At 42.3% G+C, this 26,674-nt stretch overlaps 1 protein-coding gene across 2 annotated transcripts in view; it reads right to left on the bottom strand.

The window, feature by feature from the left end:
• The window catches only part of TBL1XR1 (TBL1X/Y related 1), a 197,990-nt gene that overhangs the window by 79,139 nt on the left and 92,177 nt on the right, over positions 1-26,674 (bottom strand). For both annotated transcript variants that reach the window (XM_063131956.1, XM_063131955.1), the window contains exon 2: positions 25,381-25,445. The gene's annotated coding sequence lies outside the window, so the exon portion shown is untranslated. The remainder of the gene's footprint in view (positions 1-25,380; positions 25,446-26,674) is intronic.

Here is a 26,674-nt window from a genome sequence, read left to right as displayed (position 1 = left end):
ACCATGATTATTATTTTTTCAGAAGCTTCCAGCAAAGGCCCCAGTGACTTGTAAATAGGTGTGTGCACCCTCAGGTAAATCTCCTAGAATATTAGGATAAGCAGGAGGAACCGCAGATCAAGAGAAAGAAAGGAAAAGCAAAGCTTGCCAAGAAGGGAAATCACCACTGGTATTTCCCCATCAATCCACTGACACAGTTCACACGTAATGACAAGCATGCTGCCTCCCTCTGTTCACTGCTCTATTTCTTCTTTATGGAGCAACCCAGAAATGCCCTATTCCTGACACTCCAACTCCGGGTTGTTGAGGGGAAAACAACCCCGAGTTTTGACCAACGATAAACCATGGGTTAAAATTCTGGATTGTTTCCCCTTAAAACAAACCAGAGTTCCAGATTTGCATGTTATGGCGAACAACCCAGAAATATTGCAAAGCAGAAATGGCGAGTAGCTGGCCCCAACTAACTATGGGTTCTTTAACAGCACTAAGAGCTCTGGCAGGGAGAAGCAGCCACCAGCCAGATGTGGAGGACCAGAAGTGTATGTCACGGGATGCCAAAGCCAAGCCTTGATCTGAGCCTGAACTGGACCGAGCCTGACTATTAGGAACCTCCTCAAGCCAGACACCCCCAAAGGAATCAGCCCCCTACCATCCCAAAGGCTTTGCATACCCCAAGCCACACACCAGCCAAGAACTGACAGAGTTGACCAAATGCTAAGCTCCAGCCCAAAGGCCTACACTCTTCAGGAAGGGAGTAAATCTTGGAAGGGACAGAAGGCCTCAGTTGGAGGCAATGTTGGAGCCAGTTACCAACCTGAAGCTGTCCAAGGAAAGAGCTACTCACGCACGATGGCTGGATCTGCCATCTATGTTGTGACTGCCCAGAGAGCTTCAGCTATTGTGCGGTATAGAAATGTAATAAATACAATAAACAAAATAAAAAATAAATGTCCCCTTCATGGGGTTCTATTGATACAAAGGTGTACATCAAGTAGGCCCGCTCTCCCCACCCCCCACCCTGGCAACACTTATCCTGGCAAAGGAGATAACGCCAATGCCGTAAGTGTCCCAAGGCGCCATTTCCCGTCTCATTCTGAACATTGCATATCCCACCCGATTCACCCGCTGTTCCCCTTGCCCATCTTCACTCTCGCTTTGCTCTGCAGAGAAGAACCCCAGTTTTGCTCCACAGCAGATAGCGGAGGAGGACTGGCGAGAGGCAGGGTGGAAGGACAGCACAACGACAGCTTTCTCGCTGCCCAGGAGCATACGAACATGTCGGCACCCGTTGCTGGGTGAGGAACTGGAAATTCTCACTCAATCTGTCAGCCTTCCCCAAGTGGTGCCCTCCAGATGTTTAGGGCTTCAATTCCCATCAGTCCCAGCCAGCACACCTAATGGTGAGGAAGGTTGGGAGTTGTAGTCCAAAACATCTGGAGGGTATCAGGTTTGGGACGGCCTGTGCCATGCACTTTAATAAGTTGTTGCCATGCTCCATGACAAGTTACCAATTTAAGGTGCGCCCCTGGTGTGAATATGTACAGCCCCAAGAGAGATGGGATTTGAACCCTAAGTGCCAGAGGCTCAGAGTTCAGCATTATAAATGCACTAAAGCAGTTCCAGATAAACCAGCTGCCAAGAAAGACGGCCTCTTGAGTCGCTGTGGAAAAGTCAAGCGGAGCACAGCAGAGTGAACAGCACGCCAAGGAAATAAAAGCACCATACCACACAATTGTCAGAGAAGGAAAAAGGGGGCTCATATAGTTCTGCCCCCGCCCTCTCCCTCTAACTATGTTCCTTTCATAGCTGTGAAAGTCTATGAACCATATTCAAACAAAATGCCTCTGGAGCTGGCAACACAACAGGGCTGCAAAGGTCGTTTTGAAACAGGCGAAGCCTTCTGCCATCAATGTAGGGAAAACTGGAAATTGTGCACTGAAGACACTTTGGCTATAATCAGGAATAGTTCATTCCAGCGTTGGGATGACAGTGTATTAAAGCAAATGTGCTTTGGGAGGGGAGGGGGGAACTGAACAGAGATCAACTTGCCCCATTGCTTTTAGGAAAGCTATAAAATGGAGGAGCAGCATCAGAAATCCCATGGGACAGATTGATATGGTCATGAAGTAACATGAACCGAAGGGTTCTGCAGAGCCCCATCACAAAACACGTGACGGCAGGAACTTAAAAAACCTGGCACTACATACTCAAAAATGTTAGAAGTGAAAATATTTTACAGGAAGCTGGTTTTTGTATCCACGTGGATGTGGATACAATAACCAGCTTGTTTAGTCTGGAGAAGAGAAGATTGAGGGGAGACATGATAGCTTTCTTCAAATACTTGAACGGTTGTCACATAGATGAGGGCCAGGATCTCTTCTCGATCCTCCCAGAGTGCAGGACATGGAATGATAGGCTCAAGTTACAGGAAGCCATATTCCGGCTGGACATCAGGAAAAATTTCCTGACTGTTAGAGCAGTATGATAATGGAACCAATTACCTAGGGAGGTTGTGGCCTCTCCCACACTAGAGGCATTGAAGAGGCAGCTGGACAGCCATCTGTCAGGTATGCTTTAAGGTAGTTTCCTGCAATGAGCAAGGGGTTGGACTCAATGGCCTCGTAGGCCCCTTCCAACTCTACTATTCTATGATTCTATGAAATTGCCACTGAATTCATCGCATGAGCCATTTCAAAGTATGACAGACTTTCCAGCTCTCAGTGCCACTGTCCCCTTCCTACACCTCGAGCAAAAAAAAAGTCTTAGCGATAGCAAATTGAAGAGCCAGCTGTGACTCACAAACAGTTCCCATCCAAAAGTTAAGCCACGTTGCAGAAGTCTGCACACTGCAAATAATAATAATAATAATAATAATAATAATAATAATAATAATTCTTACCGACCTCTCCACTTGGATCGAGGCGGGGAACAACAGTGAATATAAAACACATTAAAAACTGATTAAAAACATAGCATACATGATTAAAACATCCTTAAAACATCCTAAAAACATTCTAAACAATAACTAAACAATAATTGCAGGAATCTGCCAGGCCCCATCTGGGCCTGGACCTCCAGACAGACCAGGGCACCCCAGGGGGAAAAGGAGACCGACCCAACTACTGAGCCCAGGGGAGACAGGGACCCAACATCCCCTGAGGGACACCCAAGGCCACCTCTCAGAAGATGCCACACTCTGGCAGGCACTCCACAGGACCACGAAAAAAATCACAGGATCATGAAAAAATCTGGAATTGATGACCAAAAATGCTCAGCGCGCAAAGGCCTAGTTTCAATTAGTAGTAGGGGCAGAGGACGGGACACCACAAGATCATGGCCTAGCTGATGCTCCAGGAAGGGGCAGGACCTTTTACAAAGCTGCTCAGACAACATCTGACAGTTGCTGGTGCAACAACTCCACAAGGAGAGCACTGTGGGTCCAGCTCCTTCTGGACAGCACTGCTTCATGCATTGGTTATTTCTCGGTTGGACTACTGCAACCTTCTTCTCACTGGCCTTCCTTCTTCTCACATCAGTTCGTTGGTTTCTGTTCACCACTCTGCTGCTAAGATCATCTTCTTGGCTCGCCGCTCTGACCATGTTACTCCACTTCAGAAATCTCTTCATTGGCTTCCAATTCACTTCAGAATCCAATATAAACTTCTCCTGTTGACCTACAAAGCTTTTCACTGTCTAGCTCCTTCCTATCTTTCCTCTCTCATCTCACACTATTGCCCCGCTCGTGCTCTTCGCTCCTCTGATGCCATGTTTCTCACCTGCCCAAGGGTCTCTACTTCCCTTGCTCAGCTTCGTCCATTTTCTTCGGCTGCCCCTTACGCCTGGAACGCTCTTCCAGAACATTTGAGAACTACAAGTTCAATCGCAGCTTTTAAAGCTCAGCTAAAACCTTTTCTTTTTCCTAAAGTTTTTAAAACTTGATTTTGTTCTGACTTTTATACTGTTAGTTTTACTCTACCCTGTGCCTGTTTGGTGCATTCTCTTCCCCTCCTTATTGTTTTATTATGATTTTATTAGAATGTAAGCCTATGCGGCAGGGTCTTGCTATTTTATTGTTTTACTCTGTACAGCACCATGTACATTGATGGCACTAAATAAATAAATAAATAATAATAATAATAATAATAGGTTCCCCCAGCTACCCTACTCCAGCTGCTTGGATCCTGTTGGACTGCCAGTAAATGCCATTGGTTCCTTGAACCAACTTATTCATAAGTGACCAGACAGCCTTCTTCTAAACCCTCTCCAAACCTAGATAATGGCATCTTAAAACCCACACAATCAGTTGTATCCAATGTTAGTCTAACTTAAATCAGACTAAGTTAGAGAGAGGGAGAGGGTCTTCTCAGTGGCTGCTCCAGTGCTCTGGAACTCCCTTCCCGGAGAAGCTAGGCTGGCTCCTTCCTTGATGGGCTTTCAGAAGCAGGCTAAAACTTTTTTGTTCCAGCAGGCCTATGGAGAATAATCTGGCCCTCCATCTATGGTAATGTCTTATAATTTTGTTGTGTATTTTAAACGTTTATTTCCCCCTCCCCAATGTATGTTTTAAAGTTTGCAAGGCCACCTTGAGGCCCAGCATTGGGCAAAAGGCGGGATATGAAGAAGAAGAAGAAGAAGAAGAAGAAGAAGAAGAAGAAGAAGAAGAAGAAGAAGAAGACCCATTCATTTCAATGGGTTTGCTCTAGGTAGCACTAACACCGGATACAACCCAATGGCTTTCTCTACTACAAGACAAAATTTCCCCCATCGCAAGTACCTACGTGAGGACGCCAACTGCCCTTTGATTTTATTGCCCCAACTGTACTATAAAGGTGTCACTATGTGACCTTATATCTCACTCAGGATTGTGGGTTGGGGTAAATGGCAGCAGAAAGGACAGACATTTTAAGGAGGGGAAAAGACCAAGGGCACTATCCAACAGCAGGTCACAGGAGCTAGTCTGATTTGTCCATTCCGTAAGTGCTAATTTGGGCTACTTTCCGGGGTAGAGCTAGCAAATGCTAACTCTCTCTTAAAGTAGCATTTGTTTCTGTTAGAACAAAGTGTTTAGCGCTGGCACAACACCAGCACTGGACACTGCCCTGAGAATAGTTTCTTTTATTCTCAACATGTCAAAACCCTGCAAGTTACTTTTTAAAAAAACAAAGAAAGAAAAGAAATATATAAATATTTTATTACTCAATTTTCTGTCTTACAGAAATCTTAAGTCTACAGATGTGGGAGGGGGGGAAACCCTGGAAAACAAAGAACACAGAACCAGAGAATCATGTCCACAGGACCAAGAAAAAATGGGTCTCTAAAACAAGAGGGGTTTGAAAAATCTGGCTAACACCCCACGTATAAGACTACTACAAGAGATGTCTGATCATCTGAACTCGTCTGGGTGGCATACGGGCTGAACGTCATCACCTACGTGTGGACTCAAAAAGGCAACCACTACTATGTCAAAGGGTTGCTTACATGAACAACTTTGGAGAAAATATCAACTCGAAAACAACGTATGTGCCAAAAGGACAACCAGAGCAGCATGTAGGGACAGCTGGGGGAAAGCGCTATATTTCTAAGAAGGGAACAGTTATTTTCTTCAGTTAATTACAGCAAAATTATAGCATGTGAAAATGTGCAACCACAGTTAGCTCCAAGAGGCTGCTCTGGAAGCTGTCAGGAAACACATTTAAACCTGCAATATCCTTTTAAAGGGATCGCAGCCTTTTCTCTTTGACTCATCAGTAGCGCCTGCTCAACCCAAAGGGTTTCCTTTTGCAAACGGGACACACTCTTGTAGTCTGAGCTAATCCCAACAAGCAGATCTGCTGTCTCGCTGCTTAGTAGGCCTTATATGACCCCCTCAGCCCACAACAAAGAGGAAAGCTGGGAATGACTGGGGGGGGGGGGGTTCCGTCTTCCAAAAATCAGAGGGTCCTTTCAGAATTGTTCTGCTTTTCATACCTCCTGTGCCCGTGCTAGTCATTGCATTAGAAGTATTTCACCTACACATCTGACAACAACGAAGTGGTTTTTTGACATGGCCCCTGATGTCAATGAGCAAAAGCAAATTTATCTCTTCGTTGGATTATGCAGCCATGGCTTATAGCTAAACAATAATCCCCATCAGCATTCTTTGATAGCAAGACTGGGTGTGGATAGCTAATGGATGAGCGTCAGTCAAGGTGTGGCAAGAGACTTAAGCGTGTGAAACGCACAGTGCATACCCCCTGCTATTTCATACTAAAATAGCGACATAGCTTTTACACGCACCCTAGCTTATGATATTAAAATACACCCTCTCTGGACGATTTCTCATGTTACATTTCCTTTCTTCCTTCATATTTTATATTTCATGTTTCATTTAAAAAACAAACAAACAGGAGAATGTACAAGGAATTACCCTGATTCCTTCTCATGTCAATCCTGTGAGATGGGTTAGGTCAGCCTTTTCCAACTTGATGTCCTCCAGATGGTTTGGACCAGAACACCCAGCATTTCAGACCACTGGCCATCCTGGCTTGGGCTGATGAAAGTTGAAGTCCAAAACTTCTGGAAGGCACCTGCTTGGAGAAGGCTGGGTTAGGTAATAGCAACTTGCTCAAAACCATTCGGTGAGATTCATTGGCGATTGGGAATTTGAAGCCAGGCCTGCCAAATCTAGTACTCTATCCATACCATCACCACCACCACCACTTTCTTTAAGCATATGGACTCCCCATATAACTAATTCCTGTGTTTTAGATCCTGTTAGAAGATATTGGCCTTAGCTAGACCTAAGGTTTATCCCAGGATTAGCATAGCTGCATCCTCCTCGGGAATATTTTTTTTAAGACAGTGTTTTAGATGTGGAAGCAAAAATGTGGCAACACCTCCAAATCACCTGAATGTATCATTATAACTCATAGCATCTAATTCACATGTATGTGTCATCCCTCAGCAGTTGAGTGTGGGTAAAGCAAAGGTAGAGGAGGAAAAGCAGGTCTGGTACTCAATAAATAGCATGTCTCCTAGTTTCTCAGGGACAAATCCTGCCCAGGAAATTTAATAGGGGTCAGGAAGCATGGTTAGGTTTCCTAGCTGAACAAGACAGACTTGCTCACTGGCCAAGAAAAAGGGACGGGGAGAATTCTGTTTGCTCTGCATTTTAATGAGAACTGGCTTGAATTTTGTGAGTTGTGAGTTGTGACACAACTCTCCAGTCAAAACCTTCATACAAAAATGTTTATATTAGGAGAAATTGTTGTGCGGACTTAAGGAAATCTCAAACTAATGGGGAAATGGGGAAAACAAAAATATAAAGCAAAATTTGTTCATGCCGACCGAGAAACCATTATTCATTCTTCCCTACCTGGGAGCCATTACCTGGGTGCAGCTAATCTCTCTGGCAGTTCCTTCCATTGGCTAGAAGAGTCAGGGAGCACACAGGTTGAACCACTTGCCTGACATCCCTCAGGTCACCAATTCAATAGTTGCTGCAGGCTCAAGATACGACAGCACAATGCTGCAGGTTAAATCTACGGTTTCTCTAGTTAAAGGAAGTTGGGTTGAGCTGAGCAAGCCATCGACCAGAGACTGCATTAGGATCTAGTTTGCCAAGGGCTCCTATTATTTTAAGATTTTGAGGGCTGTTGTTTTGCTTTTGTTTTAAGTCACTTGACTGGAAGTCTTGCGCACTTTCAAAATTATCATCTGAAAATGATTTCGCAGAGAATTCTACTCTTGCCTTTGGCATCCCAGCTTTCATAACAACAGGAATGCGATTCTAATACTTGCACATTAGCAACTTACAGTTTAAGTGTATTTGGCTGAAGCTGGGTAGGGGGGACATTAAACCCTTTTGTAGAAGTGGAATACATAAATCAGAATCTCCTTCAAATGAGCAGAAAAGCCAAGTTCCCAACATCTGCTCAAACACCAATTTGTTGCCAGTCTATGATCTATGGTTTATTTCCTTTTAGATTAGCAATTAGCCTCCTACTAGCAAAATGTCAACTGCGGATGAAGTAGAAGGAGCAGAGAAAACTAGATTGATAATAGAACTACATCTCGAATCCAGGAGAAACCTCCACTGTTGCTAAATTAATTTGGTTACACGTAACCAATAAAAAAGAGGCAGATTAATCCTTAAATTTTAAATAAAATATTCCCTACATATCAATGCAAAATAATCTCTTATAACTATCCCGATATGTGTGTGCATGTTTAAGGGAACAACACAAATGTCTTTATATTTCTTTGTGGCAGGGGGACTAACATTGGATAGTTTTAAAGCCACGTGTTCAATATAAACTTTGAAGTTGGGCCATTTAAGAACATAAGAGCAACACCGCAGGATCACAGCTCCTTCTACTCCAGCACCCCATCTTCTACAAGGGCCAGACAGACCCTTCTTGGAAGGTGACAAGTGTGGCATGAAGGCAAAAGACCTGCCCTATTCTCCCCCACACCCAATGCAAAACGTACCCAGAGGCGTACTGCATCTGAAGGTTCGACTTAGCTAGGATGGCCAACGACCACAGATAGACTAATCCTCCATAAATCTGCCGGATCTTCCTTTAAACTCATCTAGAATAGTGGTCATCGTCAGCACATCTTATAGCAGCAATTTCTATCAATTATACATTGTGTGAAGAATCACTTTCTTTTGTCTCTCCTGAATCATCTCCTGCCTATCAATTTTATTGGATGCCCCCATATTCAACTATCAAAAGAAGAGAGAAAATATTCTCTACCTGTACTGTCCATATCATTCATGATTTTATAAGCCTCTAATCACAATCACAATCACAATCACACACACACACTTAAGTCAACCTCTTTCAAAACTATAAAAAGTCACAAGTTTCAACTTAGAATGTAGAAGACCGATTCTAGGAAAATTCAAACGCTTCTATCTATCATGGTGGCGAAACAGATCTCATGACATGCCTGAAGGCTCCAAAGCAAAAACAGGCTCTAAAGAACGCTTTCTTTGTTGGAGATGATTTTAATCAGAGGGGTTTTACACTTTATTTGTTCAGCTATTCTTGGTATGATATGAAAAGAAGATATTAAAAGATGGATTTCACTGGAAATAATGATCCCAAACTTACATTATAAATTATTTCACAGTGGCACCTATACACTGACACTATGCAAATGTATTAAAATTTGATTAAACAACCCTTATTTACTCAAGGAGGGAGTCTCTTCAAGAATTTCAGAAGCACTTTGTTGTTGTTCACTATCCTAAAACTACTTTTAGGAGTTACCATATTCTCCACTTGACTTGGCTTCCTCACTACCCACTCCAAACTACAAGTCATCCATGAACAAGTTGAAAAGCATTGGACCCAATACCGATCCCTGTGGGACCCCACTGTTTACATCCCTCCATTGGGAGAAGTTACCATTTATTTTTAATCGGCTCTCTGTTATTTAACCAGTTAGCGATCCATAAGAAGACCTCTCCTCTTATTCCATAGACTACTAAGATTGCTCAAGAGTCTTTAGTGAGGGGCTTTATCAAAAGACTTTTGGAAGCCCAAGAAATCAAAGTCTACCAGATCATCCCTGTCCACATGTTTATTGACACTGGGTCTGTTCAGACAACATGCTAAGCCATGGTTAGGCCGCTAACCCTTTTGCAGCAAATGGTTAGTGAGTGTGTTTAAAACATGGTTATGTAGGCACCATGGTTAGGAATAGTTCTGATGACACATTAAGATATGGTTCACATGACACGCTAAGCCATAATGCTTACCTCAAAGTGCTTAACCACCGTGGCTTAGTGCATTGTCTGAACAGAATCACTCTCAAATAACTCCAAAAGCTTAGTGTGCCCATGAGTGTAATCCTATACATTTCTATACAGGAGTAAACCCCAATGACTTCAATGGGACTTCCTCCATGATGCGTATGTATAGCAGAGGTGGGAAATTACTTATATATTAAATATGGAAACATCCTTTTATTTATATCACATGACCTTGACATTTTTTTTATTAACTCATCGGAGTTTCCCCGTTTTAAACCCAGTCTATGACTTTTTGTTTCCATGCTCAGCATGTGCTAGCAATAGCATCTCCTGCAAGAGCCATGCTCTGGAAATACATCACCTTCAGCTACACCTCTAGCAAATTGTTTTCTCACCACTACCACCACCACCACCACCACCCGTGGTCAATTTCTCTTGCCCCTGATGCCCCCTGTCTCAGCCATTTCAGTCTAAAATGCAGCTTGATTGCTCATTAGCAGAAAGAATTCGTCAACTGTTGCTTACAGCCCTGGCCATTGTGGGTATTTGCAAGCAGTATGGGTCGCTGCTTGCAACTAGGGTAGAATTCCAACATTCTCAAAAGCAATTTCCTATCTGAAAGATGACAGCAAGTGTTAAGTGCAGTTGATTATTTCTCTGTTTATGCTATCAGTAATCAGGGGTTTTGGCACCATGCTCAGTTCCAGTTCAGTCGCTCAGTAGAATTACTTGAACTTCTGATGAACTGCACCGAAAAAGGAGGAAAATTAACTAATGCCTCATTTGATCCTGTGACGATTAAAGCTCGTGTTTTCATTCCTTTTTAACCTTTTGGCCATCTATTTTCTTCTTTAATTTGTCTGTTATGTACCTGATACTTCTGAAAGTGTCCCTTGTTGTTTGTCATGAAAGGAAATAGCATAGGCAGTGTTGTTGTTGTTATTTGCTGCTTCTTTTATTTAAACACAGAGAGAGGGAGGGAAACTATTGCCATCATTAAAAGAGAGCACTTAAGGCTTGGTTTTTCACAACCCGTCAAACTTGTGGCCGCTTCAGATGCACAGACATCTGAAATACTCCCCATTTCCACTGCGTGCTAACCATATTTTTTTCTATACTGTTTCTAGGGGAGGCAACTGCTTGTGAGGAGAATACTGAAAAGCTACAAACATTATAGAAAGGAAGTGTTCAAAACACATCATGAAAATGCAGGGACCTGTCTGCTATTTGCAACCATTTATTTAAACTACTCATATGCCCCTTGATATAAGATCTCTAAGCAGTTTTTCGTAACAAATACATAAAATAGAAGCCATTATACAATAACGAACACCTTAAAAAGTGCTTACCAACATTAAAAAAGAGAAATGCAACGACGAGTCAGGGAAAGCATGAGTAAAGAGGTTCACCTTCAAGAGGGGTCTAAAGTTTGCCAGCTTCCATCTCTTGGTCCACACGTGGGAGACCATTCCAGAGGATGGGTGCCACCGCTGAGAAGGCCTATTTCCATGCCGTTACTTCACGCCACACTGTTGGCTGTGGGATGACCAACAAGGCCTCCTCAGAGGTTCTCAAAGGTCGATTTGGTGTATATAGGGGAAGACTGATTGCTAGGTATTTCTTACAGATCTGTGGCCATCATGCATGCTTATTCTCTCCAGTTCAATTATAGAGGGGGGAAATAATAATCAGAAGGGAGGGGCATAAGGGTTACACTGCCTAGCAGAATAGATGAGTATTTCCCATTAGCACTGTCCAGTTAGTCATGACCAAAGGCCATTTCAGAGCTGATACTATAGATATATGCCATTAAATCACCTTCTTCCTAGGACACATGGGTATTCTAATTCAGGAATCCATGCTAGCTACACAGGAAGTAGTAGATTCTTGAAGCATTCATCACTCAACACTGTAAGCTCCTCTGAATGGAAACACATTCCTAATATCTCTGGTTTTTCCAGCCTTGCCCTCTGGGATCCTTGGGGCAGGGAACTCAAAAGCCTTTTGAGATGCAAACTATGAGCTCTGCACTGCTCTATGGGCCTGGCTTATAGCAAAGACTGATGTACCCCTCACTAACAACAGCTTTGCACCTGGACAATCCATTTAGCATCAAGACATGCCGAATTCTATAACCGGCATAAGTCAAATGAGCAAACGTGTGTACTTCCTTGTTCCGAATTAAGATTTATTTGCAATGTTTACCATCTCCAATAATTTACTCCCATTTGGCTAGTTATAGTGAGAGGTAAGGAGTCATGCAGAGAACAAATCCTCACTCCCAACCATTGGAAATCCGATTCAGCCACTTCTCTCTGGCTTTGGAGATCTCAGCAGGCATTTACCCACACACTTTGAGAACAAAGAGAAAGGAAGGGGTTAAAAGTGACTCCTGAAGTCATTTGGAACTGTTTTGAAGACTTTTCAGGACATTGCATTGGAGCGCTTAATTGCTTTCATAGTGAAAAAAAAATATGTATCTCACCATTTGGAAGGGATCGAGCAGAATAAGGAATGTGGGAGTTATTTTTGAAGTTCTACATTCTCTTCTGAATGCGTATTTTGAACTTGAATTTTCAGCCTGTTCCTTTACCTATTATGGAGCTTCAGTACAATGTTATTGATCTCAGTCTGTAGGCATTAAATGGCACTTCTTGTACTTCATAAGAAGTATGAATCAGTTCTGTTTCATTTGTTGACTGGTTTTTAGTGATCTGCATCTGGATCTAACACGATCCTCGGGTTATAGTAGAGCGGCCTTCATCAACCCAGTGCCCTTCTGATGTGTGGAACCACAACTCCCATCATCCTCAATCAACATCTGGAGGACACTGGGTAGGGGAAGTCTGTACTAGACGATGCTATCTCATGTGTGTGTAGTGCATGTTCTACAAACATTTAAGCATATAACTCCAATCACAGGGGCTAAACGCGCTCTTCCTTTCAACTGAAAGCCAAGATTCTCTGAAAGTTCAATTTTGCATGCAAGGTTAGATTCTGAGATTTTTCTGTGAACCCTTAGACTTATGGCACAGACAAAGCCCTGTCCACAGCTTCTCCAAAATGTGCAATGTGAAATATATGTCCAAATATGCAAAATGTGAAATAGGACCAGAGATCCTAGGTGGATTAGCCCATGCCCTCAACCAGGTTTCTTGGAGCTCTTAGAGGAGAGATTGCACTGTAAGACACACCCGCGATTCTAAGACGCACCCCATTTTCAGAGAAGTTTATATGGGGGGAAAAGTGTGTCTCAGAATCGAAGAGATAGGGTAGGTGACTGTAACAAAGTTGCTTTATTGAGTGGGTCCATGTTCTAGACCCACTTCCCAGTGAATGGACTGGTTTCACCTCCTCCCTCTGAACTTTACCATCAAGCGCTATTATATTCAGAACAGCAATTCAAACACATATGCATGCTTTGAATTGCTAAGTGCTTCAACCTTGTTCTTGCAGTCATTCTTCAATGCTTGTGACTCATTGCCTTTATGCTCTAGAACTTTCCAATCCAAACCATATTTCTGCATTATTCTGCCGCCTACATTATACAGCTTTATGCTTGAATTTTATAAACAAACTTATCAGGCTGATTTATACAGAGCAACAGCCCATTTAGCCCACTATTGCCTACCCTGACTGGCAGCAGCTATATCCAAGTTCTCTGGTACAGATCTTTCCCATCATCTGCCAGTACATGCCAGAGAATGAACCCAGGATCTTCTGCACGAAAAGCACATGAATCATAGAATCATAGAATAGCAGAGTTGGAAGGGGCCTACAAGGCCATTGAGTCCAACCCCCTGCTCAATGCAGGAAAGCTTTACTACTTAGTAACTTATAGTACTTACTTAGTAACTTATAGTACTTACTACTACTTTACATGCTTTACTACTTAGCTATAGGTTTGCCTCCTTTTTGTAATCGATATGTTATATACACACACACCATAAACGTAAGAAGCTGCTTTACATGGAAACAAACCATTCTGGAGGAGAAGGCTATCAATGTCTCCTAGTCCTGATGGTTATATGCTACATCCAATATCAGAGGCAGTAAGCCTATTCACCAGTTGCTGAGGAACATGGGTGGGAGGGTGCTGTTGCACCATGTCCTGATTGTGGGTCTCTGGTCGACAGCTGGTTGGCCACAGTGTGAACAGAGCGCTGGACTAGATGAACCCTTAGTCTACTCCAGCACAGGTCTTCTGATGTTCTTACCATCAGTCAGTCTTGCCCAATATTGTCGCCTTCAGCCTTCCCCAACCAGGTGCCTTCCAGATATTTAGGATTACAACTCCCATCAGCATGACCGGGAGGATAGGAACTGTAGTCCAGTACATCTAGTGGGCATCATGCTGGGGAAAGCTGATCTACTCCAAGTAGCAAAGCTTTTCATGGTCTAAGGCAGAGGTCTTTCCTGGTCTTGCTACCCAAGAAAGACCTCTGCCTTATTTCCATTTCTTCTTTTCTTTTTTGGCCAGCAATCAGGCAGGATGTTCCATAAGTAAAGGATGTGCTCTAAGCCAGTGTGGTGTTGTGGCCAAAGTGTTGGACTGGGAGTCGGGAGGTCCAGGTTTTAGTCCCCACTTGGCCATGGAAACCCACAGGGTGACTTTGGGCCAGTCACAGACTCTCAGCCCAACCTACCTCACAGAATTGTTCTTGAAAGGATAAAATGAAGAGGAGGATTATGTACGCCACCTTGGGTTCCTTGGAGAAAAGGTGGGATATAAATGCAATAAATAAAATAAAATAAAATAAGATGGAGCCATAGCCCTGAGCTGGTTCCATTTTCTCTCTCACTGTCTACCCACAGTCAATGCCTTAAGTATTCAAATCAGGGCTACATGTGTATTGGGGCATGTTCCAATGCCTTGTAATGTGTCACATATACAAATCTAGCCCTGATTTGAATACCTAAGGCACTGTCTGTGCATAGACTGTGAGAAAGGAAATGGCACCAGATGCAAAAGCAACATTTGAAACTTGCAGCTCCTTAGTTCTATTGCTGCACTTCTAACAACTGGGCTATTACTATTATTATTATTATTATTATTATTATTATTATTATTATTATTAGCATCATTTCTATACCACCCCATAGCCGAAGCTTTCTGGGCAGTTTACAAAAGATATCAGGTAGTGGAGGGGTGCTATTCCCCATGCCTGCATCATTTAGTGGCCGTGGTTTGGTGATGTCTGTGCACACTGTTAAAGGTTACTAGTCAGGTCAGGTCACTCTATGTTTATTTTCTTTCCTCGCATTGTTTCTGAGGGAGTCTACCACTCCTGATGTCGCCCTGGACAAGGGCCAACTGCATGTGCTTTGGATTCTATGGAGGACGTTACCACACCTTCTGTTCAAAATGTAATTATCATATTGTTGACTTGCTGTGGAATGGGGACACACTAACTAGCTTGCTACCTCCAGTATCAGAGGCAGTATGCCTATCTATGTACAGCAGTTGCTGGGGGAAATGGGTGGGAGGGTGCTGTTGCACCCGTGTCCTGCTTGTGGGTCCCTGGCCAATGGCTGGTTGGCCACTGTGTGAACAAAGTGCTGGACTAGATGGACCCTTGGTCTGATCCAGCAGGGCTCCTCTTATGTTCTTATGTTCCCTAGTAGCAGTTAAAAAGCTTAGTTTGCTACAGTTACCGAGAACTAAAATTTCAGCATTAAAGCATCTAGAAGTTTGTTTCCTTACAGTGACATCTGTTTTTAAGGTCTTCTATAGCTTTTGAAGACCTTAAAAACTGATGTCATCGTAAGGAAGCAAACTTCTAGATGCTTTCATGTTGAAGTTTTACTTCTAGGTAACCGTAGCAAACTAAGCTTTTAACTGCTTCCAGGGAACATGAGTTATTCTCTTCATTAGAGTCTTCCTGGAGGAATGCAAGGGAAAAACATGTACTAGAATAAAAGGAGAATGACTCATTATTTCGTTGAGTGTGAGATAAAGTAGGTAGGGAATCCCTCCCAGTCCCCGCTCTTTTGCAATATATCTCTTTAAATGTCTTAAAAACATGGGAATGGTTAATTCATGGTCACACCAAACTTTATTTATTTCATTAATTTCTATACCGCCCATTAACTGAAGCTCTCCGGGCATGTCACAAGACAAAGCTTAAAACCATAAAATACAATTAACGTAGTAAAACATAATATAAAACCGTACATTTAAAACAGAATAAAACCAAAGCAGTAACCAAGAAAAAAGCCAGTGGCAATGCAAAGAACTAAAAACTAGGGCATGCTGGGAATTGTAGGACTTTTGGGGTGGTCTAAACATGCGTAGGATTGTGTCCTAACACAATTTTTAAAACTGAAGGGATAAACTTGCAGATTCAACTTGTGTTCTAATCTAGAGGTCAACAGCGAGAGGCTTCTGAACCCATTTCCTCCTGCACCCCAAAGAGAACTTACTATCTGGCCCCTGGGATTGCTAATTCGGTAGCAAGAGAGAGATGTGTAGTAAACAAACCTTCTAACAGTCTACTTTTGAGTGATGGAGGTAGGAACTCTATCCCTCCAGTGTACTTCCAGCCAAGGACACATCTCTGAGTATTCGACACATAGAATCATAGAATAGCAGAGTTGGAAGGGGCCTACAAGGCCATCGAGTCCAACCCCCTGCTCAATGCAAGAATCCACTTGAGCTCAGTGGTTGAGTGCAAATTTTGCAGCTAGGTTCAAGGCCTAGCAAGTCCACTGAAAACATCACTGAAAGGCCCTGAGTCCTCAGAGAGCCCTTGCCAGGCAGAGGAGTCAATGCTGAGCTAGAGGGACCAGCTGTTGTAAACTTCCCTAATAAACTTTCCCCTTAATTATTTTAGTTGCTCTTTTCTGTGCACTTTTCAGCTATATAATATCTTTTTTTAGGTGTGGCAACCAGAACTGTACACAGTATTCTAAGTGTTGGTCGCACCATAGATTTGAATAAAGGCAGCATGATACTGGCAATTTTATTCTCAAGTCCTTTTCTTATAATGACTAATATGGAGTTTGCTTTCTTTATAGCAGCTGCATACTGAGCTGACATTTTCATCAAGCTGTCTACCACAACCCCAAGATCTCTTTCTTTTTTTGGTCACCACCAGCTCAGATCCCATCAGGTTATACTTAAAAAGTTCAGTTTTTTTGCCCAAATGTGCATCACCTTACACTTGCTTACTCTGAACCACATCTGCCATTTGGATGCCCACTCTCCAAGCTTGGAGAGATCCCTTTGGAGCTCTTCACAATCCCTTTGTGCTTTAACAAGAGAGCTTCAGCAATTGGGCGGTATAAAAATGTAATAAATAACTAAATTAACAACCTTAAATAATTTGGTGTCATCGGCAAATTTGGCCACTTCACTGCTCATTCCTAATTCCAGATCATTAATGAACAAGTTGAAAAGAATTGGTCCCAATACCGATCACTGTCAGACTCCACTATTCACTTTCATCCATCGGGAGAATTTACCATTTATTCCCCACTCTCTGCTTTCTGTTCTTTAACCAGTTATTGATCCATAAGAGGACCTCTCCTCTTATTCCATGGCTGCAAAGTTTGTTCAGGAGTCTTTGGTGAGGAACTTTATCAAAAGCCATTTAGAAGTCCAAGTAAATAATGTCCACTGGATCTCCCCTGTCTACATGTTTGTTGACACTCTCAAAGAATTCTTGAAGATTAGTGAGACAGAACTTGCCTTTGCAGAAGCTGTGTTGATTCTTCTTCAGCAAGACATGCCCATATGCTTACTAATTATATCTTTAATAATGCTTTCAACCAATTTACCTGGAACAGATCTCAAACCAACCAGCCTGTAATTTCCTGGATTCCCCCTGGATCCCTTTTTAAAAACTGGTGTTACATTGGCCATCTTCCAGTCCTCTGGTACAGAAGCTGAACTTAGAGATATGTTGCATATTGTTGTGAGAAGGTCCACAATTTCATATTTGAGTTCTTTGAGAACTCTAGGATGGATACTTTCTGGGCCTGGTGATTTATTTGCTTTCAATTTGTCAATAAGGTTAAGAACTTTATCTTCTGTCACCACTATTTGCCTCAATTCCTCAGACTCCTTCCTGAAAACATCAGTTCAGACATAGGCATAAACTTCTCCTGACACAATATAGCATTCTCTCATATATATATATATATATATATATATATATGCTTATCTTACAAAATGAAAGCTACTGCAAAGCAATAATCTTGCCTATATTCCTCCTTATTAGTCCCTCTTCAATAGTAAACATCTTAACCCGCAAAGAAATTACTGGCTTCCCTTTTCCCCATCCCTCCAAAACAAGCTTAAAATTGCCAATGTATTCTTGAGGCCAATGTTCATGATGAGATTGCACAGAGGAATGGCACTTTTTGGGCCATGCATCGATAGCAGTGGGAGAAGCAAAAATGGACCATTAAAAACAGTAATATGTTTCTGATAGGCCAACACAAAGCAGGAAAGTGGGTACTTAACTAAAACATACCAATGCTGGACTCTTTAGAGTCAGTGGCAGCTTTATGAGACCCCCGGTACTTGTTTCTAGCACTTTCTTGGTAAACAGGAGCTTAAGTTGGACTTTATGCCCCATAAGGAAGGATACGTAGTGTCATAAAGGAACACCACCACCACCATTCAACTCACAAGAAAACCCACCCTAAAGCAAGTGAGGACAATAAAGAAACAGAAGGAGAACTGTAAAAGTAAAGCAACATGAAAAAGAACACTATTTCCAAACCTTTTCCCTTCAAGAGACTGAAACAGCTAAAAAGCACAAAACAACTACTGTAAGCCTCACATTATTGGATGTTTTAAAAGAAACAGCTAAATCCCCTTCATATAGTCCTTTTGGGTGTTTAAAGAACACTGGCTGCATTCAATCGCATCTCACTTTAATAACCTGAAGTGTGGACAAGTCTTTTGCCTGCACACAACCCTCTTTGGCTCCTCCTTTCGCATGAGCCATGATTAAACCAGGACGTCTATAATTAACAGTTCGGACAAAATAGTTCCCCATTTTGTCCGAACCAGAGAATTATGATTATTATTTATTTATATAGCACCATCAATGTACATGGTGCTGTACAGATTACACAGTAAATAGCAAGACCCTGCCGCATAGGCTTACAATCTAATGAAGTTGTAGTAAACAATAAGGAGGGAAAGAGAATGCAAACAGGTACAGGGAAGTGTAAACAGGCACGGGGTGGGGTGAAGCTAACAGTATAGAGTCAGAACAAACTCAATATTTAAAAGCTATAGGGAAAAGAAAAGTTTTTAGCTGAGTTTTAAAAGCTGTGATTGAGTTGGTAGTTCTCAAGTGTTCTGGAAGAGCGTTCCAGGCGTAAGGGGCAGCAGAAGAAAAAGGACGAAGCCGAGTAAGGGAAGTGGGGGTCCTTGGGCAGGCGAGGAGCATGGCATCAGAGGAGCGGAGAGCACGAGCGGGGCAGTAGTGTGAGATGAGAGAGGAGAGATAGGCAGGAGCTAGACCGTGAAAAGCTTTGAAGGTCAACAGGAGAAGTTTATATTGGATTCTGGAGTGAATTGGAAGCCAATGAAGAGATTACGCCAATTTTAAACCATGGTTTAAGATCCTAGGGGTTGTTTCAAAGCTGGTAACCACAGTTCTCCAAATTGGACAAAATGGGAAACTATGAAATGTAATAAATAAATAAATGTTTAATTAGAAGCTTCCTGGTCTAATCACAGCTCACACCTTGGGAGGAGCAAAGGGGCTACATCTGAATGCAAGAGACTTGTTCATATCTTGGCTTATTTTGCTGAGTTACGATAGCCTGCACCAGATTGGTATCTCAGAAATCCTTAAAAATAACACCACTGTGAGGTTCACGAGCACAACCTGTAACCCAACAAGATGGATGCAGCTGCCAACAATGTAATGACACCTATCAGATGCTGAACAACTTCCTGCTTTTGCACTCCCAGGCATGCAGCAAGAACAGATTATTAAATCCTTGGTGGGTTGCCCAGTTCAGCTTGATAGTTTGCAAGTTGTACAGGACTACTTTAGGTAGAATGATATTATAATCCAATATTGCAGGGGAGAGCCAAGGCTGATTGCGAATTTATGGCCAAGGTTAAATTTTAATTGGGAACTTCCTGACTTCCACTTTTAACCACCACATGTGACAGTGTTAGAGTAGCACACAACCCTGAAATTACATGGATTGGTATGAGGCTCCCAGACTCCTTCCATCTGTTATGGTCCCCTTAACTATTGTACTTAGAAGGCTACCCAGGTAGAAGGTGATTTTGATAAAATCGGTGTAGGTCATGGGGTGGGATCTGTGAATGTCATTAGCACCTCCGTCCCAATGTGGGCACTGCTCACAAATTTGGCAAACCCCCTCCCATTTTACATGGGCTAATCACATCACAGCATCAGATCTGATTGCCAAAAGGCAGCTATGGGCAAAACCAGCTAGGCTGCAAAGAAATGGGCTACATATGACAGCCACATCGGGAACAGAAACTCTAAGTTGCACACCCCAAAGAATATCCTGCAAGCCTTTCTGGCCATGAGCAACTCCATGAACAGACACCCTGGGCCAGTCCGTATGCTACCTTTGTCACACCAAACGGAGTCATTTTGCAAGAGCAACCCCATGGGATTTTTTTCACAACATTACTCTAAAATGCTGCTCTGGGAATTCTGTATCTCCCCTTCTTACCCAGCCTGATGTGAGACACTTCACTACATGTCTAGCTCAACCATTGTCAGCATAGAAGAAAAGCAAAAAAGTCTTATCAGCAAGGATGAATTGCTGTTTATCCAGATGGTACGCACAACACAAATTACACAACGTAGGAACCTGCCTGATATTGAGTCAGACCACCTACCTTCATAGCCATAAAGTAGAGAGATTTAAAAATAAACTAAGTGGGAACGGAGATTCTCAGGACACTGCATTTTTCATCCAACACAAAATTCTAACACAGAGCACAATCACAAAAACACACATAGGCCTAGGTAAAACTTCCTTTACTAAAAGACCAAAAAGGTCCCTTTCCTCCTGCTCCAAGCAGTAATTAATAATCAGTTATCGCTGTACCAAGTAGCAGGGCCATCACTCTACAAATACTTCTTTTCTGGCATAGCCTATAGGGGGGAAATTAGGACAAAATACAGTAAGACTTCAAATAGTCTCTTCCTGGTACTTTAAAATTTTATGAAGTGTTGGGAGTAGTTTAATATGCAATGAGTCATGTTTTTTAAGAGAAGCAATAATGCAGAACAGTATTTCAATCTTGGCGAAATCTCAGTATGCAAGCGTGAAGTAATACAGGGAAGGGGCGTTATTCTGTTGGGAAAAAGGGAACATCAGAAATTAAACAGTTATTTTTTTTAAAAAAAAAGTGCCCTAAAGGCATGGCTGAAGAGTTCTCAGCCTACGTTCAAACCCAGTGTCACTCCACTGAAGCAGGGAACATTTTATCCCCCTCTGCCATTAACTTTGCAGCTTTGGAAAGAGGTCCCTTCTGAACAGCAATGGTGATATTATAGAAAGTCTAGCACTACACAGCTATTCAAAACTGTACATATGGTACAGGATTGCATCATTCCACCCCCAGTCTCCATGGTGCACAAGGCCAGGGTCTCTTCTCGATTATCCCAGAGTGCAGGACACGGAATAACGGGCTCAAGTTACAGGAAGCCAGATTCCAACTGGACATCAAGAAAAACCTCCTGACTGTAAGAGCAGTACGACATCGGAACCAATGACCTAGGGAGGTCGTGGGCTCTCCCACCCTGGAAGCATTCAAGAGGCAGCTTGACAGCTACTTGTCAGGTATGTTTTGATGTGGATTTCCTGCACTGAACAGGGGGTTGGACTTGATGGCCTTATAGACCCCTTCCAACTCTACTATTCAATGACTCTATGATCTGCACCACTAATCCACCATTCACACACACATTTGCATAGTGGACTGAACACACAGAGCAGTATCCAATTCGAAACCATGCTAACATGCACTGCATTCCGCATTCTGTCCAAAGACACAACATCAGATCTTCCAACTGCGAAGTACAACAGTCAAATTTGGCTTCAGTTTTTTGTGAACTGTCCAGAGAGCTTCGGCTATTGGGTGGTATAAAAATACAATAAATAAATAAATAAATAATAAATAAGCAACATATGCATGTATGTGCTTTTTTCTCCAATTCTGAAAAGTGTATTTTTCTTGTTCTTTGCTCATATAAATAAATCCTATAAAAATAATCTAAAAACATAGTTTTAAAAAACTGACTCCAAATCAACTCTGTCTAATGGGTTTTTTAAAAGACCTCCGTGGAGGACTTTTATAGTGTACAAAACATGCATAAACCCCAGAATTCAAGTTGACGAACAAATTGCAAATGTGTGTAAGAAGTCTGCCTGTCAGAGCACCGGAAAGCATCACAATATGGCAGAAAAGCCACTTTTCATACAATCACTTCGGCAAAGGACTCATATCTGTTAGATTGCGACAACACAGAATGAAGAAAAAAGTAAAAGAAAAAAGACAAGCTTGTTTCGCAATCACACCCCACATCCGTTTCTTGACCTATTTAATAACTACAAATGAAAAATTGTTGTTTTTTAAATAGATACTCTTGTTTTTATACTGTTGTTTTTATGTTTCTGATGGTTTTAAATTTTGTATACTTTTTAATGTTTACTGTTTTAACTTTTGTGAACCGCCCACAGAGCTTCGGCTGAGGGGCAGGATATAAATGTAATAAATAAATAAATAAATAAAGGTGAGCCTTTATTGAAGGGTACAACATTCTGTGTTGTTAATATAAAGGTGCCTTAATGAGTTCTAGTAACAAAAATTAGCTTCACTAATTATTCATCAGAAGGAAGGTAGTATGAAACAACCAACTATCGTTTTCATAGATCCTAAAGCTTCACACAGGTTTTGAGGAAAATCTGTTTTGTATGTTTTAGATGAACTTAAAATCCGGATGTTTCAGCCTGCTTCTAATTGATGCTGGCCTATTTTTCATATTTACATCTTATTTTTTAATTGCCAATGCTGCCATTTCAGTTAACAATGTGCGATTGTGTCTGTGTGGGTGGGTGCCTTTACAGGCTGCAAGAAAATATTTTAAATAAAGAAAAATGAAAATGTGTGGACCCAGTTGGAATCTTCAGCCAGATCTACACCAAGCAGGATATAACACTTTGAAAATGGTATACGGAATGTGTCAATGGGCCCCAACAGTTGTGCAACAGTCAGTGCACTTAGATCCTGCCGCTATCTAGGGATGTTTCCCCTTAGTTTGTTACATTCTACAAATCTACTTAAAAATGAAAAGAAATGCAACTAAGGACGTTAGTTCAGACATTCCCCACTGGTACCACCCATCAAGGTGAGGTGAAGTCCCTGCCCTCTCTGGATACTAAGGTGTTGCCCAGGTGTGATGTTTGGTACCACACCTCCAAAACAAGAGGCTGCCTCTGTGGTCACTGCCCAACTGGCATAGCAACAGCGGCAAGGAAGGGACGGTGAAGAGGACTGAGTGTTCTCAAAGGCACAAGCAAGGGCCATTACCTGCCGGATGATGTGGTACAGAGCTAAGGAAAGAGCGCAGATGAAAGTATAGGAGAACACTTTGAACTTCTTCTTCTTATTATTATTATTATTTACAATGTTCTAATTGTTGTCTTATTGGACGAGGTAAATGCAGTGAGAACTTCTGGCTGGGTTAGACAATCTTTCGCAGATACAAAAATCGTGATTTATGAAGCCAGGAAGGAGTGGTGCGCAAAGTACTCCTCCTTTGCACTTCGGCCCTCAGACATCAGCTTCAGAACTTCTTTCCTTGGTCGTATGAGGTTAGAGTTCCCCATTACGTCCAAACCGGTGAACTGCCTTCATGACAGTTAACAAACCAAGATAATAAGCCTACAGCAGGTGTGGGTAACATGTACCCCTCCCTGGCCTTTTGTGCAACCCCCTCCCCCCCAGAATTTGCTACTGAAATTCAGCAGAGAAAAACCAGGATAATAAGCCAGGATAATAAACCAGGATCCAGGACTGGGGTAAAAGCGTTGCCACACAGTACTGGCCTCACAAGGAATATTGGCCTGTAGCAGGTGTGGACAACATGTGTCCCCCCTGGCTATTTTTGCAGCTCTCCACTGCCACCGAATTTGCCTCTGAAAAGCGGCAGCAAAAACTGGCAGTTTTAAAGCAGCCCCTGACCAACAGGGACATATTCTCTTTGCACACGCATACACACCCCACTCAGAGTGACAGCAATAGGACATTTGCCTCCTATGATGCAGTCACAGAGCCCGCTGTAATTGGCTACATGTTCTTGTTCACTACGTTATCCTTGAATGACTGGAGCCATGCTGTAAAGCAGAAGCACCAAAGCAGCAGCGTATCTTGCCTAAGAACATTTTGAGGATCAAAAAGGCTGATTGAAGAAACTCTACCTTAGTGGGAAAACACAAGTGACCAAGGCCTAGGAAGGTTATCAAATGGGGCTTTCGCGACTCTCAAAATCCCACTTTTCACCCTGAAATTGCTGAAGTGCAAGAATTCAGCTGAGCACTAGTACAGGTGTCAAAATATGCAAAACCTTTCATTTTAAAAAGAAGGGGAAGCAGGGGTGATAGTTTAGCAGTTTTATGAATACACATCATAGTTTAAAAAAAGCCGCTCGCTCTTTTTAAAAAGAGACATTTTCCTGCTGTTTAATGTTGAATAGATCCAAGACTAGGCCATGAAAATCTGCTGAGCACATTTCATCCCTACTGAAACTGATCCACCCATCCAAATGGCCTCAGACTCATGCTTCTGGGTGACCTTTAAGGACAACAACAACAAGCCACAACAGTGCTACACCTTCACCCACCCCACCCTGCCACCACCGCGTAGAAAAAGGATGGTCGTGGTTGCGAGGAGGAAGGTACGTAGGTAGAGACAGCAGGAAGGAGATAAAGAGGCAGAGAAAGCAGTAGCAGGTTGTCAGGTAAGTTTTTGGGGGTTTTAAGTAACATGAGAAACAGCTCTCTGACAGCAGTCCTGTGAATGGCAGGACATACCTCTTTAAGGTTAGGGGTGTCCTAACAAGTGAGGCCTACACCACCATGTTGTTGTGCAGTCTTCCTCCCAACGGGGATGCTCCCATTCACAGTTCCAGCAAGCCCTTCCCTTCAAATAGGGCATTCCAGTGATTTGCCCACCTTCCTTCCGCTGATTTTCTTGTCCAAGCAACACTCAACACTCTGTGGCTAGTTTGTTGGGATTTGCGAGGACGGGTATACTTCTGCAAAATGTGAAGCTGCCTGGCCATACCAACACTTCCCTCTTGGTTCTCAGTGGGCCCATTTTGGTTCAATTTTGGTCAGTGCTCATCACCTTTCATTATTAGAAGTAACGATACTTCAGCTTAGCTAAAAATGAAATGTTGGGAGCGCAACCAAACACATTTACTAGATGTCAGATTTGACCGTCATTAATTGTCTGATAACACAACAGGGTGCCATGCATGCCACCACGAGTGAGATACATTTCAAAAATTCATTTGGTATGTAGGACGTGTGTTTCTCCTTTTCGCACTATCAACAGTTTTATTTGAGACCAGTTCAAACACAAAACCACTCTAAGCAGGGTTAACTCTACTTACCATTGGCAGTGCATTGATGGATGGAAGGTTTCCTGTTAGGAGCCTCCAGTCACAGAAAGATGGTACTGGAATAGAAGAAGACATAAACAGTAAAGAATATGGTAAAACATTTTTTAAAATTAAAAATAAAGGCATTAACGCACCATATTGAGACTGTAATGAGACCAGATTACTCAGAAGATTTGTAAAAGGAAGAATGGAAGTTCCACCTCTGAATTTTGAGAGAGTGAAATTATGTTCGAGTTCACACTTTTCTAAGGATGGAAACAAAGGCAACTGCTAATTTCTATACATTAACACATGATAATTTAGAAGAGATTCTCTTTAAGATGGGCTAAAGAAAAGTGTGATGGCAACATCAGACCCAATCCACAGTTTGCAGCACTCTCATGATGCACCGTCACCAAACCCCGAGAAATCGTGTCTCAGGAGGCTAAATGACTCAGCTGATTTGGAAAAACAAACAAACAAACCCTGCAATAAGTCAACTAAAATACATTCCCTCGGAGGACAAGTTGCTCCAGCTAATAGCAACAGCACTGCTAGCACTGCTGTGTCTCCCTAGGTTTACGTAGGGTCTTATCCACACAGATAAAATTTCACCCTCTAATCTGAAGTTGCAGTAACTGATTCAGGGGGAGAAAATCTGGGGAGTGGGGGAGGGGGAAGAGAACTACGGTATATTTTCAATCATAAGCAGATCTGAGTCTGGGTCAGTGCCTGGATGGGAGATCACCTGGGAATCCCATATATGCCACCTTGAGTTCCATGATGGAAGAAAGTTGGGATATAAAACTTCTAAATAAATAGACATCAGAACAATCTTCTCAAGTGTTAGAAGTTCTAGGAAAATTTGTCACAGGAACACTCCTTTACGTGGAAATCACCAATAAGAGGAAACAATCTGAATGGATGTAGCCCACCTAAATAAACCTCATATGTGCATGCAGTATCTACACTGTCTTTTCACCAATAGCCACAAAGGTAACTTTAACATACACAATCAAAACAAAAGTAAAAAAAATAAAAATGAAACTTTCTTTGTTTCTTTTTGGCAAAAACATGCACTAACAGAAACAGTATCAGCATTCGTACTAGGGGAAAACCGCACATAGCTGCATAACTATATGCCACCTAAAGCTTGAGAAAACAGGCCTTCTATGGAGCCCACTAAAAGGAGGCAGCTGTATAAAGCCAACGTAAACATAGATACTTATCACCGGATTGCAAATCCGGTGGCAATAAAACAGTTGGCCCTGGTGGGATGACCTCGCACCAACAACGGCAGCACTCT

Source organism: Elgaria multicarinata, chromosome 8 (genome assembly GCF_023053635.1).
Source record: "Elgaria multicarinata webbii isolate HBS135686 ecotype San Diego chromosome 8, rElgMul1.1.pri, whole genome shotgun sequence".
Taxonomy (NCBI): Eukaryota; Metazoa; Chordata; class Lepidosauria; order Squamata; family Anguidae; genus Elgaria; species Elgaria multicarinata.
The sequence above is the reverse complement of the archived record's forward strand: the minus strand, read 5'-3'. Positions and strand labels throughout refer to the sequence as shown.